Source organism: Podarcis bocagei, assembly GCF_964188305.1.
Source record: "Podarcis bocagei genome assembly, chromosome: 11".
Classification (NCBI taxonomy): Eukaryota; Metazoa; Chordata; class Lepidosauria; order Squamata; family Lacertidae; genus Podarcis; species Podarcis bocagei.
This window is the reverse complement of record NC_138136.1, coordinates 43,080,146-43,100,061: the sequence shown is the minus strand read 5'-3', so window position 1 is coordinate 43,100,061 and position 19,916 is coordinate 43,080,146. Positions and strand designations below refer to the sequence as shown.

Genomic DNA, 19,916 nt, shown 5'->3' with positions numbered 1-19,916 from the left:
GAAGCAAAATTCATAATTTAACTGAGTTGTGAGAAAAAGTTCTCTGAAAAGATTCTGATACAAAGACAACCAGTCCTTAAATGACAATTCTTTAAAACTGGTATACAATTATGCAGCGTTGAGGGTCAGTATTCCTCAAGTATTCCTCAGAACCTCTGCTTCGTTCTCCAGTGTCCAGGACAGACATTTTTGCACCGTCCTTTAAGTGGGAACACATTATTTTTAGCTGAAAAGAGATTCCTTCCATGAGATCTGCAGACACAGTGAAAGAGGCCTGAAGAACAGGTTTGAAGGGACTTTAGCAGCATTCCCTCTGCATAAAAACTCAGGGCTTTCCCCCACTCTCCTTTGAACTTTCCTTGTGATAAAGGCCAAGCAAATAGTTTGTTCCATGAGTTATGTATGCATATGGGGCACTGAGTAACACTGTGGCTTTCATTTTAGTAAGTGTTGTCACTGGATCTTCCCAGCAAATTTAGGATGATAGTCAGATTTTAAAAACCCAAGGGAAGGGGAGTGAACATGTAACTTAGCTTAGGGATAACTGTTCATATGGTTGCATTCCGCAACTTGTTACTGTTTTCAATGGAATGTTTTCCATTGCCAGTGACCACAAGTTAACTGTTGCTCGGAACTTCTTGTTTCTTTTAATGGGAAATGGGTAACTTTTCATGTTGAGCTGCTTCTCTCCCTAAACACTGAATGATACAGTGGTACCTCAGGTTACAAATGCTTCAGGTTACAGACTCCGCTAACCCAGAAATAGTACCTCGGGTTAATAACTTTGCTTCAGGATGAGAACAGAAATCGCGCTGCAGCAGCAGCGGCAGGCCCCATTAGCTAAAGTGGTGCCTCAGGTTAAGAACAGTTTCAGGCTAAGAACGGACCTCCAGAACAAATTAAGTTCTTAACCCGAGGTACCACTGTACCGTGCTAAGAACAGATGTGGCTTCTTAAGTACACTGAAGTGTGCCTATACGATTTGCTTTGCTGAATTCAGTGCATGGTTGTGCTGTTTCCACAGCTTATGGTAGGGGACAGACTGGATTTCAGACAGTTGTGTTTATATCTTTTTAGTGGACTGACCTGCTACAATGCTATAGCAAGCCCTTGAGTCTTTCAGAAGACTCATTCACACATTACACTGAACAAAGGTACAATCTGTGCAGATGTATGAGTGTTCGTGTGTAAGAGAATATGCTTGTTGATTTTCACAGATCAGCTGGTGGGTACATAGGTATGCAAACTGTACATTTGGTAAAGGTTACATGTGAATAACTACAAGTGCACAGCTCAGATGTCAGTATACACAGGTACACAAATTGTACGATGGTTGGATGTAACATGTGAACACCCCTGAAGACATCTTTATTCTAATGTAATCGGGGTGGCAGGAGATAGTGACCAAGTGGAATTGAACTCCCTGCACATCAGAATTAAAGAACTTTTATCAGTAAATAACAAATCCACAAGACCAAAAAAAAAATACCCCCCAGACCAGTTATCATTCTCACATTTTGCCCTGTCTTATCTTGGAACATCCTCCTTCAAATGGATGGGCACATTTAAAACACATTTATGGTTTGTTTCAATACACGAAGAAGAGGAGGAGGAGGAGGAGGAGGAGGAGGAGGAGGAAGAGTTTGGATTTGATATCCCACCTTTCACTCCCCTTAAGGAGTCTCAAAGCGGCTAATAATCTCCTTTCCCTTCCTCCCGCACAACAAACATTCTATGAGGTGAGTGAGGCTGAGAGACTTCAAAGAAGTGTGACTAGCCCAAGGTCACCCAACAGCTGCATGTGGAGAAGCGGGGAAGCGAACCTGGTTCACCAGATTACAAGTCCACTGCTCTTAACCACTACACCACGCTGGCACTATAGCCAAAGTAACTCTGATCTTTGGACATCTGTGACATCACAGCAGCAATGGCCAGTGAACTAGAAGTTAATGAGCAGCATTTGCTCACTCCAGATTTTGTCTTTTGGGAGTTTCTGGTTGTTTTTCGGCAGTGGCAAAATTGCTGTGTTTGTTTTGGTCTTTTTTGTTTTTGTAATTTTTCACACATTGTGCTTTAATTTGACATCTCCGTATCTGGTAGCAGCAGCCACAGCTTGCCCTTATGACTGTGGGTGCCTGGGGCCACATGTCATCACTGGGACATGTGCTAATGCTACCTCAGCACTTTGTGGGTGTCTTGTCCCCCCCCCCATTTAAAATATTGAGGGGACTAGGGCACCAAGGAGTTGGTGTGCCTGTCTGGTAGCAATAAAATGCACACAAAAATCCTGTTTTCCATTCAAGTCTTATGGCACTAGTGGGACAAAATGAAATGCTGAATCCTATGTATGTTGGTCCGACAGTAAACCCTACTGGAGCTTACTCCCAAATCAATGTGCTTAGGATTGCAACCTTAATTATTTTGAACTGTTGTCATTAAACAGAAGGTTCCACTCTGAGAGCTCTCCCAAGTGGAAGGTTGCAGTTTCATTGTAGTTTTGATTGAGCCATAGCAATATTGTCTGCTCCTTGTTTTATTTTAAATGCAAAAAAAATAGTTCAGCTAATATTAAATGGAAAGAGTTATACTTGGAAGTTGTGGAAAGTCGGAGCCTGTGGGAAATGGAGCAAAGATACAAAAATGCCTGGCAAGCTGGAGACCTTCCAGGGCAGACTTCTAAGAACCATCTGAACACTCCCTGATTCATGTAACTAGCAGGGCACGTGACTTTACAGTGGTTCGCTTAAAGCCTCTTACAGCTGACCTTTGTTAAGACATCTTTTCATTGTGCTGACACTTTCTGATGACTAAAGAGAACACGAGGTTTTGTGTTCTCCTGTGATTACTCATGCACCAGGAACCTTGTTAGCACTAACCTTGCAGTAAAGAGCAACTCTTACAACACACTGTCTGGTTTCCTGCATTCCTGCTGTTGGCGCCTCTCCAAATTCAACCTCCCACATGAAACAGAAAACTCAACACTTTGATTACAGCAGTTTGCTCTGAAAATTTTGGGGCTTTTGCAGTGCAACAAATAAAGTTGATCCAGAATCACAGTTTAAATACTTTGCTGTGTTAATTAGTTGAGGTTAGACAAGTGTGTATGTGCTCTAACAAAGCAATCATTGCAGGCCTCACACATTTTTCAGCCAAGGCTGTGGAAGTGTTTGCAATAACACCAACTTGCTGAGATTTCACTATGTAGACATCAGCCGAGCCCTCATTCCTGTGCCAAAGTAAATAGTCATATAGTTTTGTATTGCATTAGTATGTACAGCACAGCCTTATGGGAAGGTTTCAAAACTTCGAGTGTGCCCATGTTTATATTGCTTTTATAGACTACATTTTAATGGGGTTTGCATGGGAGTTCAGGTTTATGTAATGAAACAATAGAGATGTTTCTGGTGTCTTTATGGGGGTCCTGCTGTGCCAAAGTAATGATTCCATTCCTCATCCTGATTCATGGTCAGCATTTCATGCTTCAGAAATTATATGAGCCACAGTAAAACTCAAGAACACTTTAATGCCAATGGTGGGCAATCCAATAAAAGCTGGGGGAGGCTAAAGCTCATTTAAATCAATGGGACTTAAATACAAGGTGTGACCGGAAAGTTTGATGAATGGTCACAGAAATCGGACAGCAAGAAATATTTGAACATGCAATCGACATCGGAGACCCACAAAATGCTCATAACTGTGTACAAAGATGAAGCTGTAACTCGAAAGACAGTGTATGAGTGGTTTAAGCATTTCCATGACGGGTGGCAAACCATCAAAGATGACTCGGTCTGGCAGGCCGTCAATGAGCAGAACGGCAGCAAATGTCAACAGAGTTTGTGAGATATTGATGCAGGATTAGCATTTGTCCATCCGAATGATGGCGGAAGAATGGCATATTCTGCATGAAATTGTTACTGAGGTTACTGAGTTGTCCCACCCTCCTTATTCTCCCGATCTGGCCTCACTGGATTTCTTTCTTTTTCCAAAACGGAAATTACACGTCCAAGCTGCTGTGACGAGGGAACTGAAAGCAGTATGAAAAGAGGACTTTTCCAAAAGTTTCCAACAGTTCTACGAACGTTGTCAACAGTGCATTGTATCAGAGGGGGGCTACTTTGAAGGCCTGTAAGGTATGTATGTTCAAATATTCTGATTTCTGTGACCATTCATCAAACTTTCCGGTCACACCTTGTATGTTACAGTGCAATCCAAACCACATCTGCTCAGAAGTGCTTGCTGTTGATTTCAGCAGGGCATACTCCCAAGTAAATGGGGTTGGGATTGTACAGGTATATATTGATCTTAATAGAACTGAGCGACAACCCCCTGCAACAAACACCACCCACCTGCAAAACTGCTGTTGGGAATCTCATATTTACTATGTAATATCTAATGTAGTCATTTGTGCCCAGCTTCTGGTGAGCCTTAGTGTGTGTTAAAATCTCAGCAACGCCATAAAAATATTCCCCAAATACGTTTTGACAAATAACACTTTGGTGTTGGTGGTCCCACAAAATAAAAACAGGATATAATTTAAAGTAAGCAAGGACCCAGCTTTTTACTGGGCTGACCTCCACTAGTGTAGGAATATGCAGGGGTTTTTTTAAGCACTAAACATTTCACAGCTTCCATCAATCTGTATTGGTTTTTGATATCCTATATTCAAATGCTGATGGGAAAAGTCAGACAATCGTATAAAACTGCTCCTTACAAATCTCTGTGGAAGCCACAGTGATGCTGACTATGGGGTGATATAAGTAAACATAGTAGGTTGGGTGCTTGACAAGCTGAACATGCTTGTATGCATTTGATATTTGTTCCATCTGTTCCCATATTCCAAGGCAGACAGAAGGTAGATCTGGGGGTGACTTGCAGTAGATTGGCAATGGTTTCTGACTCCCAGTTGACTGCTCACTAGAACCAAATATCACCATCATGTTACCCCAGTACTGCAAGAATTGCACCAGCTGCCAGTTAGTTTCACTGCCTGGACACCATTTTGTGGTAGGAGAGGATAATATATGTTTAAAGTGAAAAGATCGTAAGATCACCACATGGAACTATGTGCATGCCACTGAAGCTGTTTTGTTTTGTATTTTTCAGTAAGTAAGAAAGAATGCTGCAGTGACCAATATCAGCATCGAAGGCCCATGCCCTCAAATGCTGGCAGTAGATCTGTTTGTCACTGCCCCATCATCTGTTGCTCTCTGGACAGCCAGCTGATGGGGCTCTGGGCTTGGGGGTTCTATACCTCAGACCCAAGGCTACTCCAAATCACTGTACCACCTAAGGATAAAGAAAATATGATGGCCTCACCCTTCAGAAGCCTATTGGCCTGGCAGTGGAACCATAGTTCAAGGCAGGTGATGGGGCATCATCCTGCACCATATCTGAGAAATCAAGGTAGCATACACAGCTCTGCCTTTCAACACTTCCCCGCCCCCTAGCATCTGATGCCTGAGGCAGCTGGCACATTCTGCCTAATGATAGGGCTGCCTAGATCCAACCTCAGCTACACCACTGATTATAACAGCAAAAACAAACAAACAAGGCCCTGACCTAAGGAATGTTGTTGAAATGAAACATGGTGCACATTCAGTTCTGACGTAAAAACAATGCTCAGAGATGCACATTCCTTAATTCTATATTTGTCTGCACACACCCCTTAATTTACACCTGGCTCCAACTAATGGACTTTAGGGTTCTAACAATAAATGAAGTGTGACCACCATGGTTATACTGCAGACACAAAACTTACTTCCTTTAGGAAGCATGCTTTGGAAAGACTGTTAAGTACAGCATCATTTGCAGGTATGAAATCCCATGCTCCCTGTTCTCTCATGGAAATGAGGTACATATATCTGCAATATCAGAGAGACAGAAAAGAGGTTCTCTACTCATGCTAAGTAATAAAACTACAGGACAGTCTGTGCCTGATGACTACCAATCAATAACCACTTTCCTGCCTTTCCTGCACATTAATTCATTACAGTTCTGTTGGACTTGGAGATAACATTAAAAGACAATAGGATTTGCTTTCACCTTCTCGGAAGAATATAAATATTGCACTACAATGAATTCTTTGTGATATCAAAAAGAATGTAAAAAGAGGATCTATTCCATGTAGGATTATAGAATCAGGAAGGAAAAATTGCAATACTTAGAAGAACTAGATTACTCTTTTAAATCACTAAACCTTTATCTTTGCCTTCGTACATTCCTGTTGACATTGTGGGGGTTTTTTTATGATGACATAATTTAAGCGATAGATTGCATCCTGTTTTTTTCTTTTCTCTTTTCAAAAGAAAGTGTTGTCGGTTTCTTCAGTGTTTTACATAAATAAAGAACCTAACAAATATTTTAGGTTTGGGAGACAATCCCATGGGTCAAGATTTATGATTTACTTAGGCCGCAATCCTAACCATGTCTATTTGGAAGTAAATCCCACTGAATTCACTGTGGTTTACTCCTAGGGAATTGGGTTAGAACTGCAGCCTCAGGCTGCAATACTTAGCAAACAATTGGAGTTACTTTTCAGTAGAAGTAGCCAGGATTGTGCTTTAAGGATACAGTACTATTATTATCTGGGAGTAAGTCCCACTGAATTCAGTGGGGAATTTGCTAAATGAAAAGTTTGGTTAGTTTAACAGAAGCCAGCCCTGCCTGAGGCATTCCAAGTCCCAGGTCTATCTACCAGTAATTTTGCCAATGCTTTTGCATATGCAGATCACAGTAGAAAGTATAACTAATATCAAAGCAATATTAAAACTGTTACTAACTTTGACTGCCCTTTTCTTTTTGATGAGGAATTGCTGGTTCAGAACAGAAGTATTCACTACTTCTTTCTTTTCTTTTTTTACAGGGAAACAATAGATGAGCTTCACAGCTGCGGCACTGCTGCCTTTCCAGCTGAAGAATGTCCCTAATGTGTTGGAAGCAAGGCAACTACTTTCCTTTGGATGCTAGAATTTCCAAGTACAGACTGATTCCACAAATGTCAAGACTGCTACATCTCAAACTGCAGTCTTTCGTCAACCATGTGAATTGGCCCAATATTTTGTGCTGAGAGCAGGCCTGGTGCCAGCTGTTGGCCAGATTAGGTATTTGCCAAGGGCCCCAGGGGATTAGAAGGACCCCTTAAAGGGCAGACAAGCCTGCACGGTCATTCACCACCCTCCCAGCCAGACTTTTTAGTGGTAGGTGTCAGTGCTGCTTTTGAAGAGGAGTCAAGCTCAGCTCCCATCCATGGTGGCCACCCACCATATTAAGTTACCCCCTATACAGTGCCCTGGCTAATACATAGATGAAACTGATTTCAAAGATAGAATAATAGAAGTGTAGTGTTGGAAGGGATCCTGAGGGTCATTTAGTCCAGCCCCCTGCAAGACGAGAATCTCAAGTGAAGCATCCATGACAGGTGGCCATCCAATCTCTGCTTATCAACCTCCAAGGAAAGAGACCCTACCACCTCCCAAGGAAGTCCGTTCCATTGTTGAACAGCTCTTACTGTCAAAAAGTTCTTCCCAATGGTTAGTTGGAATCTCCTTTCTTGTAACTTGAAACCAGTGGTTTAGGTCCTACCCTCCAGAACAGGAGAATTCCATGTGACAGCCCTTTAGATACCTGAAGGTGTTTCACTTTCAGGAGAATGGTGTGCAAGTTCTGTCACATTTAATGAAACTTCAGGGGAAGCAGAAGTTAAGTCATTCCAAAATAAGATATTGGAGCACTCCAAATCATTTGGCCATAGTAAATCTAGCTGAAAGGCAACACATAGGGATGTACATTGATTATTGCAATGCATCCTTAATTACTATTGCTGTATAATTATAAGTTTATTATATTGTACAATCTTAGAACGTTGTATAACCTCAGAAGGCGTGTGGTTGTGAGGCGGCATGGTTGTGACAATCAAAATGGGATGTACTTCAGAATTGGTCACTACATTACAGCATCCACTTGTTTTGTTTTCTGTTTCACCACAACTATCTTGTATTACAGGATCTGGCAAGATTACAGGCAACAGCTTGACACGACAGGGTCAAAGAATGACAGTGTGATTCTTTCATGTTTATTCACTAGTTGCATTGTGTTCAATGGGGCTTACTCACAGTTAAGTGTACATAGGATTTCTGCCTGAGTTATGGACATAATACAGCACTATGCATTTAAAAGCCTTTGGTCGGAAGCAGTGGCTAGCGTGGGGGGTGCAGAGGGGGGCGGCCGCACCGGGCGCAACATCTGGGGGTTAGGGTTAGGGGGCGCAAATCCACGGGTTAGGGGGCGCAAATTACTTGCCTTGCCGGGTGCTGACAACCCACGCTACGCCACTGGTCGGAAGAGATGAGGGATTGTATATTTTTAATAGCAAATTAAACAATTCCCCTCTCCAGGGTAGTCTGAGTAGTACTATACTTTCTTAACTTCTCTCCCAGTTACTCATAGCACAATATTTTTATCTTTTCTTTCCCTCTATCTAAAACAAGTGGGGGGAAAGCGAACACTGCATGATGCAGTCATGCAAGGATGACTTACAAAACTATCATGTGACTCAGGCAGATGGTTAGATCACTAAGAAGGGTCTCAGGTGATCTAGCCATGAGATCAGCTAATCTATAAAATGTTGTGTGGATAGCCTTTGGGTGAAGTCAGAGATTGCAGCCGGATAAGAGATTTATGAGTGAGCCACTTTGAAAGCTATCTTAAAGTAGGGTTAGGAGAGCGATGCCAGTGTGGTAATTGGTATTCCATTTGGGGCCCCATGCTACACTTCTGCCAAGCAAGGCTTTTATGCAACGTGAGCTCCTGACAAAGCATCCCATGCAGATATAAAATATCTGTCTTAAGAACTGCAGCAAACATAGGGTCAGAATGAACCCCTAAGGGGGGAGGGGAACAGGTCACATCCAGCAGCTAGTGAAAAACATTATGTCCAAAGAAGCCACATGCTGTGTAATTCTCTTGAGTCTAATAAGCAGTGGATGAAATGCTGATTCACTGAAACGAGTCGCACTGCATAAACAGGAAACTGGAGTTGCGGCCACACAGAACCATCAGAGCCTCTGAGATGAATGAAGGGATGATATTGAAATTCTATCCGAGGGTAGAAAATCACAAACTCTACACTGGATGGCATTTCTTGCATTTAGAAGTCGAATGCGTATTATTGATCTTATTTCCCCACCCTTTCTTCCTCTCAAAATGCTGACCTGTTTCTACCATCTGCTGAAAATATCATAGACAGCACTTAGAGGCCTGGGCATTGATCTCCGGAGACACCCTGCAGCTTTTAGGGTTGGTTCTTTCAATGTCTCCTGCTTAGTCCCATCTACTGAGATTGATCTCTGTGACAAAAAAAAAAACACCTTTCAGCTGTGCGGAATTGCAACTTGTCTCCCAGTGCTATATTAAATATTTCTAAAATACATCCCGGAAGCTTTTCAGATCACAGTCTGTAATGACTTGAGGGTGTTAGCCATGCTGTAAGTTGGGAACTCTTATGCATGTAAAGGTTAAACGTAAAAATATACCAGATATTTGGAACGTTTAACTATACGATTTCATTATCATAAGATAATGAGCTGGCTCCTACAGGAGGCAGTGATGGCCATCAACTTGGAAGGCTTTAAAGGAGGATTGGACAAATCAATGAGAATCAAGCTGTCAATGGTAACTGGCCATGACAACAATGCTCTTCCTCTGTGGTTGGGGGCAGTAATGCTTCTGAATACCAGTTCCTGGGAACCACAGGGAGGGTCAGTGCTGTTGTGCTCAGATATCAGGGATTGTGCTGCACAGATGAGGAATGGTGGGAACCTCCCCTTCCCCCTGCTCCTGGTCAGGATCCTGAATATTCCCAGAAACAGTGGGACAGTATAGATTTGGAGCACTGGTTCGCAGAGGGACATACCGGTAGTTCAGAAGAAAAAAGTTGGGAAGAACTGGGTGGTAAACAGCTGGGAGAAGAAGAACCAGGAGAAATAGAGTTAACATACTCCGGTATGTTAACATACCGCTGGTACTCTGGCCAGTGGAAGTGATGATATTCCAGCTGAACTATTTAAAATTTTAAACGGTGATGCTGTCAAGGTGCTACACTCAATATGCCAGCAAATTTGGAAAACTCAGCAGTGGCCAGAGGATTGGAGAAGATCAGTCTACATCCCTATCCCAAAGAAGGGCAGTGCCAAAGAATGCTCCAACTACCGCACAATTTCACTCATTTCAAATGCTAGCAAGGTTATGCTTAAAATTCTACAAGGCAGGCTTAAGCAGTATGTGGACCGAGAACTCCCAGAAGTGCAAGCTGGATTTCGAAGGGGCAGAGGAACCAGAGACCAAATTGCAAACATGCGCTGGATTATGGAGAAAGCTAGAGAGTTCCAGAAAGACATCTACTTCTGCTTCATTGACTATGCAAATGCCTTTGACTGTGTCGACCACAGCAAACTATGGCAAGTTCTTAAAGAAATGGGAGTGCCTGATCACCTCATCTATCTCCTGAGAAATATCTATGTGGGACAAGAAACTACAGTTAGAACTGGATATGGAACAACCGATTGGTTCAAAATTGGGAAAGGAGTACGGCAAGGCTGTATACTGTCTCCCTGGTTATTTAACTTATATGCAGAATTCATCATGCGAAAAGCTGGACTGGATGAATCCCAAGCCGGAATTAAGATCGCCGGAAGAAATATCAACAACCTCAGATATGCAGGTGACACAACCTTTATGGCAGAAAGTGAGGCGGAATTAAAGAACCTTTTAATGAGAGTGAAAGAGGAGAACGCAAAATATGGTCTGAAACTCAACATCAAAAAAAACGAATATCATGGCTACTGGTCCCATCACCTCCTGGCAAATAGAAGGGGAAGAAATGGAGGCAGTGAGAGATTTTACTTTTTTGGGCTCCATGATCACTGCAGATGGTCAAAGCAGCCACAAAATTAAAAGACTCCTGCTCCTTGGGAGAAAGGTGATGGCAAACCTAGACAGCATCCTAAAAAGCAGAGACATCACCTTGCCAACAAAGGTCCGTATAGTTAAAGCCATGGTTTTCCCAGTAGTGATGTATAGAAGTGAGAGCTGGACCATAAAGAAGGCTGATCGCCGAAGAATTGATACTTTTGAATTATGGTGCTGGAGGAGACTCTTGAGAGTCCCATGGACTGCAAGAAGATCAAACGTATCCATTCTTAAGGAAATCAGCCCTGAGTGCTCACTGGAAGGGCAGATCGTGAAGTTGAGGCTCCAATACTTTGGCTACCTCATGAGAAGAGAAGACTCCCTGGAAAAGACCCTGATGTTGGGAAAGATGGAGGGCACAAGGAGAAGGGGACGACAGAGGACAAGATGGTTGGACGGTGTTCTCGAAGCTACAAACATGAGCCTGACCAAACTGTGGGAGGCAGTGGAAGACAGGAGTGCCTGGCGTGCTCTGGTCCATGGGGTCACGAAGAGTCGGACACGACTAAACGACTAAACAACAACACTCTGGTTTGCTGGAAAGTGTCCAGCCACTCAGTCCAAGGTCAAGGAGATTAGATAAGGTAGCTGCACGGAAGGCACAGTGGTTGCGAGATCAGGTTGCAAGACAAGGAAGTGATGAAGGTGACTTGGGGGAAGTGGGTGTTAACCTTAATTGGGAGCACCTTTACTCCAAGAATGGACTCTTTGTTCTTTCGCTGTGATCATTAAAATCTCTTTAAATGGTAAGAGACTATTTTTGCTTTGTTCTGCTTATCCACGGCCAAAGGGAAAGAGGAAGCCACTTCCCCAAAGCCTGATAGCAGGTCCTGCTTGCAGGCTTCCCATATAGTCACCTGAGTGGCCACTGTGACAACAGAATGCTGGACTAGATGGGCCATTTGCTTGATCCAGGAAGTTGTTCTTATGTTATTTAACCAATTGTTTGACTCTTCCCTGGTCTTTCAGTGATGCTACTGCTGTTGTGCAGGTGGGATTTGAAAGTAGCTTGTGGCCTGTGAAATATGCAGAATTTGCTCTTGAAACTTTGATTAGGATCACCAGGATCTGGCCAGGTTTCTTAGAGGAACATTAGACAACAATCCCCCCCCAAAAAAACCCCTCAATGTTTCTGCATTCTGATTTCTTACTTTGGCTGGCCCATTTTCACCAGCCAGTAGGGCAGAGCCTTGGTTTACTCTAGCCGCAGCCATGATCATGCTGGTTGGGCTAATGGGAGTTGTAGTCCAAAACATCAGGGATGTACCAGGCAGCCAATAGCTGTTGTATTAGATGCATAATAATTAGATGAAAAGGTTATTTCGTTTACATTGACTTGAGAAATGAGTTTTCTGAAACAGTCTTCTGCTGCAATGGCCCTGGGCTTCAACTAAGGTAATGGGTGAATTATTCATTGTGAATAATTTATCCAATCAATATAGACATTTTTTCATCAAATGAATGATTCATTCCTTGTTAACATGTTCATTATTCACCCAGTGCCTGCCTTTAGCCAAATTGCAGATTGAGTCCTGCGGTTCTGTGTGAAATGGAAGGATGGTGGGTTTCTCTGAATTTTCTTTCGCCTGGATTTATTTTTCCTCCTTGTTCTGTTTGTTATAGTTTTAGAACTGGCAGAATCAAAAATAACTTAGGAGCGTATACTCAAGATCATGGACATTTCCTTCCCTGACACTAGGTCACAAATGTTCACACTGTTTCATATATAAACAGATAACACAGAGAGAAGAAATCCATTTCCTTCCACAGTTGCTTTTTTGTGCAATGTTTAGCAAAAAAAATGTGAACTAAATCTTCCTGTTTTTCCTCTGCATTATTCTCTCCTCTTGATTTTCCCCCCTAGTATACTTTTCACTCTCTGCCCATTAACAAACATACAAACAAAAATACGCCTACTTTAAATTGGCACTGAGGCAAGGTTGTTATCTGAGCTACTTAGGTTTTTCCTGTTTCTTAATTGCCTTAAGCGATGCTCTGTAAAATAAGAGTTTTGAGAACATAAGGATGGCCACTGAGGTTGGCAAGGTGGGCATTTGCCAGGGCCACATGCTCGGTGGAGGGCCTCAAGTGGGAATGTGTACAAAGGAGAACAACCAAATTGGCAAAGGGTCTGAAAATCAAGCCTTATTAGGAATGGTTGGGGGAAGACTATCTTCAAATATCTGAAGGGCTGTCACATGGAAGGTGGAGCAAGGTTGTTTTCTGCTGCTGCAGATGGTAGGACCCAAACCAATAGATTCAACTTACTAAACAGGAGAATCCAACTAAACATTAGGAAGAACTTTCTAATATAGTTTAAGTCCACCTTTTTTCTCAGGAAACTCTGGGAATTGTAGCTCCTTGAGGGCAATAGGATCCCCCTCAGAGGGACACGGGTGGCGCTGTGGGTTAAACCACAGAGCCTACGACTTGCCAATCAGAAGGTGAGCAGTTTGAATCCCCATGACAGGGTGAGCTCCCGTTGCTCGGTCCCAGCTCCTGCCAACCTAACAGTTCGAAAGCACGTCAAAGTACAAGTAGATAAATAGGTACCGCTCCGACAGGAAGGTAAACGGCGTTTCCGTGTGCTGCTCTGTTTCGCCAGAAGCGGCTTAGTCCTGCTGGCCACATGACCCGGAAGCTGTACGCCGGCTGCCTCAGCCAATAAAGCGAGATGAGCGCTGCAACCCCAGAGTCAGCCACGACTGGACCTAATGGTCAGGGGTCCCTTTACCTTTACCAACTCTCAGCACCCTTAACAAACTATACCCCCCCCCCGAATTAGGGGGGCTGTAGTTTGTGAAGGATGCTGAGAGTTGTTAGGGGAGCCATGACTATTTAAAGTGGCATCACGGTGATTTAAACGTATGGTGGGAATGTGTCCTAGGTTTTACTTGGAGTAGGCCCATTTAAATTAATGGAAAGAAGTCAGTCATAGTGATTAATTTCAATGGGTCTGTGCTGAGTAGGACAAGCATTGGATGCAACCCTAAATGATACAACTGGGAAGAGAAAAACCTGTCACAGGAGCTGCTCAACGGTGGCAGGTACCCATTGGGACTGATAAGACAGAAGGCAGGGAGACCAACAGTAGACAGAACTAAAGGCAATGTCAGGCAGAGACAACCCCTGGCTGGTAGTAAGAAAGACAGCAGGCAGGTGGGAGCTGGCTAAGGGCAGACTGAGGTTGGTAGGGCAGTGCCCACTTCAACCTAATGCACCAGCCTAATGCACAATAAAATATTGACACAGAGTTCTAGAAACCCTTATTTTCATGGTATGTGAAAGGTTAAGATTCATATTAACTGGAACATTTAATGAACTGAGCCAATCCATTTCAGACATTTTGCCCTTTTAAAAGCTGAGTTGTAATCCAATTTTTACTCAGACTTAAACCTATTAAAACTTTTTTTGCTTTTCAACTGTTTTTAAATTTTTACACTTTTATTGTATGGGTTTTTTTAATCTTTTGAATGTTGTAAACTGCTTTGATATATTTTTATGATTCAGTGGCATATACATATATTTTCATAAATTAATAAATTAAATGAGTGTGCCTCATATGCCCATTACTTTCAACGGGTGTTCTCTGAGGTGGACTAACACTGGCAACAACACTGTGCTGTAATATTTAGGCAAGGCAGGAAAGAAAACCCAGCTTGTAATTAACAGAACAAGAGTAGAGTTTGTGGCTGTGATTATGATTCAGGGTGGCATTCATGCATAATGTGACCCTGGGGGGAAAGTATTTAACCTGCCTGTGCCCCATAACAATGCACCTGTCTGCGTGGGTGTGAGCAAGGAGGGGATGTGACATTGCTGCGTGTGACAGAGATATGCATGACGCATGGTGAGACACAGACAGGGCAGTGTTAGGCCACTGTGCATGAAAAGACACACAGTGCCTGGTGCTCTCCCGAGGCCATTTCCATTAAGCTCCCTTATGCTGATTAATCCATTATCTGCACTCAGCTTTAATCAAGATTGTGAGGTACACCCAGTTCTAAGCATTAAACAAATTGGCAAGGTAATTATTATGGTGCCACTGAGATGCAAATAGCTCTTTCAGCTGCATTGGTGACTAACGTTTGTTGGGCTTCTCCTTCTAACGTTCAGGGATGACATTCTGTGGTCACTGAATCTCTAAGTGCTTCTTGTAATCAAAATATTGTTATAGTCTCCAGTTGCCACAGATGCTCTAAAAACACACCAGCGTTTTTAATTTTGTAAGTATCCATAAGTTGGGATTTGGATCTTTCAGAATCCCCTCTTATGAAAATATCCCCAATACCTAAAATCTTCAGTGGCTGTCTTGAAAAGGCCACGCAAAAAGTAGGAATGGGTCTTTCTATGACACTTTAAAAAAAATTAGCAAGATTTATATGCCACTTAATTAAAAAATAAACTATTTCAATAAAATGGAAAAGGCCTTTCCCTTTGTGCTGCAGTCCTGGTGAAAATCAGCTCCACCTTGAAGCTGATATTGATCCCTTGTTGACCTCCCTTGGCTCAGGGAGGGAAGCTCCTAGGAGCCATGGTCATTTTTGAGGCTTGCCAAATGTATTCCTCTTTCCACCATTTCCACATAGTTCTCCACAAGCCAAAGGCTAGTAGAAGTCAAAAGTGTTGGAATGAAGGGGAGCGTGGAATGATACAATAAAAATTAAACCCTTAATTAATTTTGCCTGCATGCATGAGAACGTTTTCGTCTTCTTCTGGCATCTAATCTCATTGGTGCTGTAACTTCACAGCTCCACAGTAGGGTTGTGCTGAAGAGTGGATGATTCTCTTTTTCCGCAGGAAGACCCATAATTGTATACTAGATAAAAGAGAGAATTACATACATAGCAAGGAATTAAGAGATCCTCCCAGACATTAGCCCTGAAGCTCTAGGGTGATTGTGGAACTTTGTAATCTGAAGCCTTTGCAGCTGCTGAATTTCTTGTGACGAAACCTCTGAAAGTGTTGCATGCTTGGTTTTACTCTGAGTATACGAGGACATAAGACAAGCCCCACAAGATTGGATTGAGGATTCAGCTACCGTACTTCCTTCAGAATGCTGTTTCCAACAATAACCAGCCAGATACTTCTGGGTCCAAAAACTAGGGTAGGAAGACAAGAACCCTTCTGATTTGCTGGGACCCGAGCGGTGTGCAGAGGTTTGCTGCCTCTGAACAAGAAGGTCCTATTTTACTATTATGGCTAACAGCTATTGATAGATTTGTGGACAGTGTCAATAAATAGCAGGAGTGAGAAATCTCAAGCCCAGGAACCAAATGTGCCCGCAGGCCCTTCTGTTTGACCCAAAGGACTCTACCTAGGCAATTTATCACAAGACCATGAATCACATTTGAAATAATATTTAGAATCTATTGGACTCCATTGCGTTTGTATATAAAAGGACTGTCTAACGCAGATTGTCGTTGAAGATGTAATAAAGGATAATGCCTATTTGAAACATATATTCTTACAGTGACCTATTCTCACTGTGTTTGGGGAGAAAGTGTTGAACTGTATACATTTGACTGTACATCAGCAAAACATCATGTTCTGGCCTGGCGTTGCCTCTCTCCTATTTTAGATGGTAGTGTGTGTATTCTTTCATAGTGTGATAAGTCAGCCCTGCTTGAAGACCTCTGACTCATTTCACCAAGTGGGGCTCTGGGCTTCTTCCCTGGTGGCACCACTGCATAAACGGAAGCTCAAAGCAGATACTTTTTATGTTGTCGCCTGGGACTCAGCATTTCAAAGGGAGCCTGAGAATGAACCTTGGTGAGCCCTCACTCAAATTAAGCCCCGGACTTTAGGATAAAAGCCATGGAATCTTACTGGCACTCTGCTCACAGCAATAATAGTTTCCAGAAGAAAAGCAATGTTTTCCATTGGGAAGAAACCCATGGTTACAAGAGTTATTTCCTAGCTTACCGAATGGGGAAGACTGAGCAAACCATTGGCAAATGCTACAAGCTACTAAAATTAGACCATGGCAGATTTGCTATTTTATACGTTTGACAAATGCAGGCCTATAAGAAAAGGGTTTTTAAGGGAAGCATGACAACATTTCCCGACTTACCACATCTAAACCAAAATGAGTAGCTACTGTATGTAGCTGGTGGCCAAAGAGGCAACGCTCTGTGGTAGGGGAACTATGAAGGAAGTATTTAGTAAAACTAATGGTCATGGACTGGATGAGGGCCAATCATAGACAGAAGTACAATTTATAAATGGCTTCTCTGCCCAGTTAGGTGGTGTTCGACTTGCTTTGAAAGAGGTTTTATTCCCCCTTAAAGGAGTAGGCTTGAAATGTAGGGGTGCTTCTAGGCTTGAGCTCCAGGTGGCCTCAAAGCACCTTTTACTAGTGTCAGCTGACCCTACTTAGGCACATAGGACTATAGGAAGTTGTCTTATACTGAGTCAGACCATTTGGACATGACAGGTGCCAAACAGGAATCTTCTGTGCACGTACTAAACCCCACAAAATAACTTTTGCTTTCACCATCTCCCTAACTTATTTTTTAATTATTTGAAATTTTTGTTTAAAAAAAGAGTTTGGAGCTTGGCTGGCATGGGCATGAGAGATTTGGGAGGGGTGGGGGGGGGAGAGCAGTTGATGGTGTTTTTCTTCTCCACATATATAGAGAGAGAGAGATTCAGAAAACAAACAAACAAAAAATACATAATATCACCTTACAGTATTCAGAGAACTAAAAAAACCTAAGTCCCCCTTACCCCCAGCATCCACTGACCCTCTCTCCAGAGAACTTAATGTCATCAGCATATCCAAAGCATATTCACAGTACAGCAGGAAGAGACAGATGACATTACTGTATAGAAAAAGAGTAGAATGCATACACCTATCAGTCCTAAAAGGTTTTTTTTTTGCCATTTCATGTGCACCTACGTATAGGTATCATGCCAATAGTCTTGAGAAGTTTTCCTAAAAGACTGATCAATAAAATAATAATAGAAGTTTTCCTAAAAGACTGATCAATAGAATAATGGAAAAATTAAAATATAAGCTTTTTTCACAAGGAATTTCAAAAGTCAGGGTGCTGGGAGAGAAAGTCTGCTTCCTTATATCCTCTCCCTATAAATATCTGGATTCCCATACCTTTTTATAATCTTGTGCCATCACCATTTTCCAGCAAGGGAAGGGTATTATTCCTGGCATCATTTTAAAAGAAAAAAGAAAAAAGACGTTCCCTTGAGAAATCTATAATATTGTCTGACATCTGTCACCTATTGACCACTTGAAAGACACTGTATTGCTTGCAGCTATGCCATCTGGATTTTTGAGGAACATCTATAACCTATTTCTGAACTCAGTCAGTCTGAAAAAGGATGTGTGATGACTCAAGAAGATTTTGCCAGAATGCAGCAGCCAAATTACTGGCGGGGTTCCATTTAGAACTCACAAAATCCTGTTTTGAAACAGCTGCATTGGTTGCCTGTTTGTTTGGGGGCCCAATTCATGGTTTTTGCATATGACTTGGGCCCTAATTATCTGAAAAAGTCTCATTCCCTTCAGACACTTGTGTGTTTAGATTGGCGGGGGGGGGGCTCCTTGGTAGTTCCATCGTCCGCATTCATTTGAAGGGAAAGGGAATTATCTGTAGCAGCATTCCTTCTCTACAGGGGGGCACCTGGCACTGTCCTGGCACACCCACTAGGACTCAGAATTTGAACCATTACCACAACTGGAGGATTTCAAAGTTTTATTGATGAAGTCGGTAAGCATCCCAGCATGTGTACAAACAGGTAAAATATGGCTATGCTTAGCTAAGATGTTGATTCAACACTTGACAGGCCCCCTGCACTCTCCCTTCGAAGAGTAGAGCAAGCACAGCTTTTTGGCATGATTGACTCATGAGCCTTAAGACTAGTCAAGCAAATGGGAACTCCTCCATAGTGGTTGGGCATGCATGGTCAACTCACACGGGCACTGTCATCTCTACATCCTTTCAGATGGAGGCAGAGATGACTCGGCCAGCTCATAGCCAGACCTATCCCCGGGTGCCTCTATGAAGAGGGAGGCTCTTCATTGACAGGGGAAGGTGCCAGAGCCACTTCCACAGTTGTTCAATATCGTACAAGTGGGCCTGTCCTCTGGCAAGCCAGTAGGCACTTCCTGAACTCTATCTCCCAATCCTCTGTGACTCTCCCCAAGTCACATATCCTCCAACATGTTGAGTCCCCAAACCAGGATGCACGTCTTCCCATCTGTGTTCCTGCATAAGTTGCGTGACACGTATGAGATCACGGAGGCCAAAATACATGCTTTTTCGGGGCTGTGCTCTCCCAGTTCCCAAAAATGCATGCAGTCCTAAATAAAGCACTTGAGGGGGGCTGTGGTCTCATGGTGCCTGAAAACTCATGTTTTTGGGTACCATTTGAGACCATAGCCCCCCAAATGTGCTTATTCCAGGGCAAGTTCTCTGCATAAAATTGCTCAAGAACACAGTACCCGAAATGGCTGCTGTGCTCTCATGGGAGAAAAGGAATCTTCTGGTTTTCTGGGATCCTTGCAGGGTCTGAGGTCAGACTCCTCTTGGAGTCCCAGGTTCTCTCCCTGGGCCAGTCTCTTCCAATTCTTCAAACTCTTTCCATTCCTCCTTATCATCTCACCAACCTCTCCATGACAGATCTATAGAACTTACAACAGGCCCCTTCATTGAGTAGCTTTCATTATATGCTGAAGATGCACCTTTATATCAACTGCCTTTGACACCTGAGTCTATATTTTAGAACCCACCTTATTGTCTTGATTGTTTTAACTATTTTTTTATTGGATTTTAAAATTGTTGTAACCTGCCTTGGGCCCTTGTGGTAATGGGTGGGAAATAAACAAACAAATATACATACAGGCATGCATACATACATACATATACATACATACCAGGAAAATTATTATGTTCTTAGTTGTCTGACATATTCCACACCCTCAAAGCCAC

At 42.7% G+C, this 19,916-nt stretch overlaps 1 long non-coding RNA gene across 1 annotated transcript in view; it reads right to left on the bottom strand.

Moving 5' to 3' along the window:
* Nucleotides 1-19,916, bottom strand: part of LOC308597475 — a 24,311-nt gene extending 4,395 nt beyond the window's left edge. The window contains exon 1 of the long non-coding RNA XR_014013022.1: nucleotides 19,862-19,916. This is a non-coding gene — a long non-coding RNA (uncharacterized lncRNA). The remainder of the gene's footprint in view (nucleotides 1-19,861) is intronic.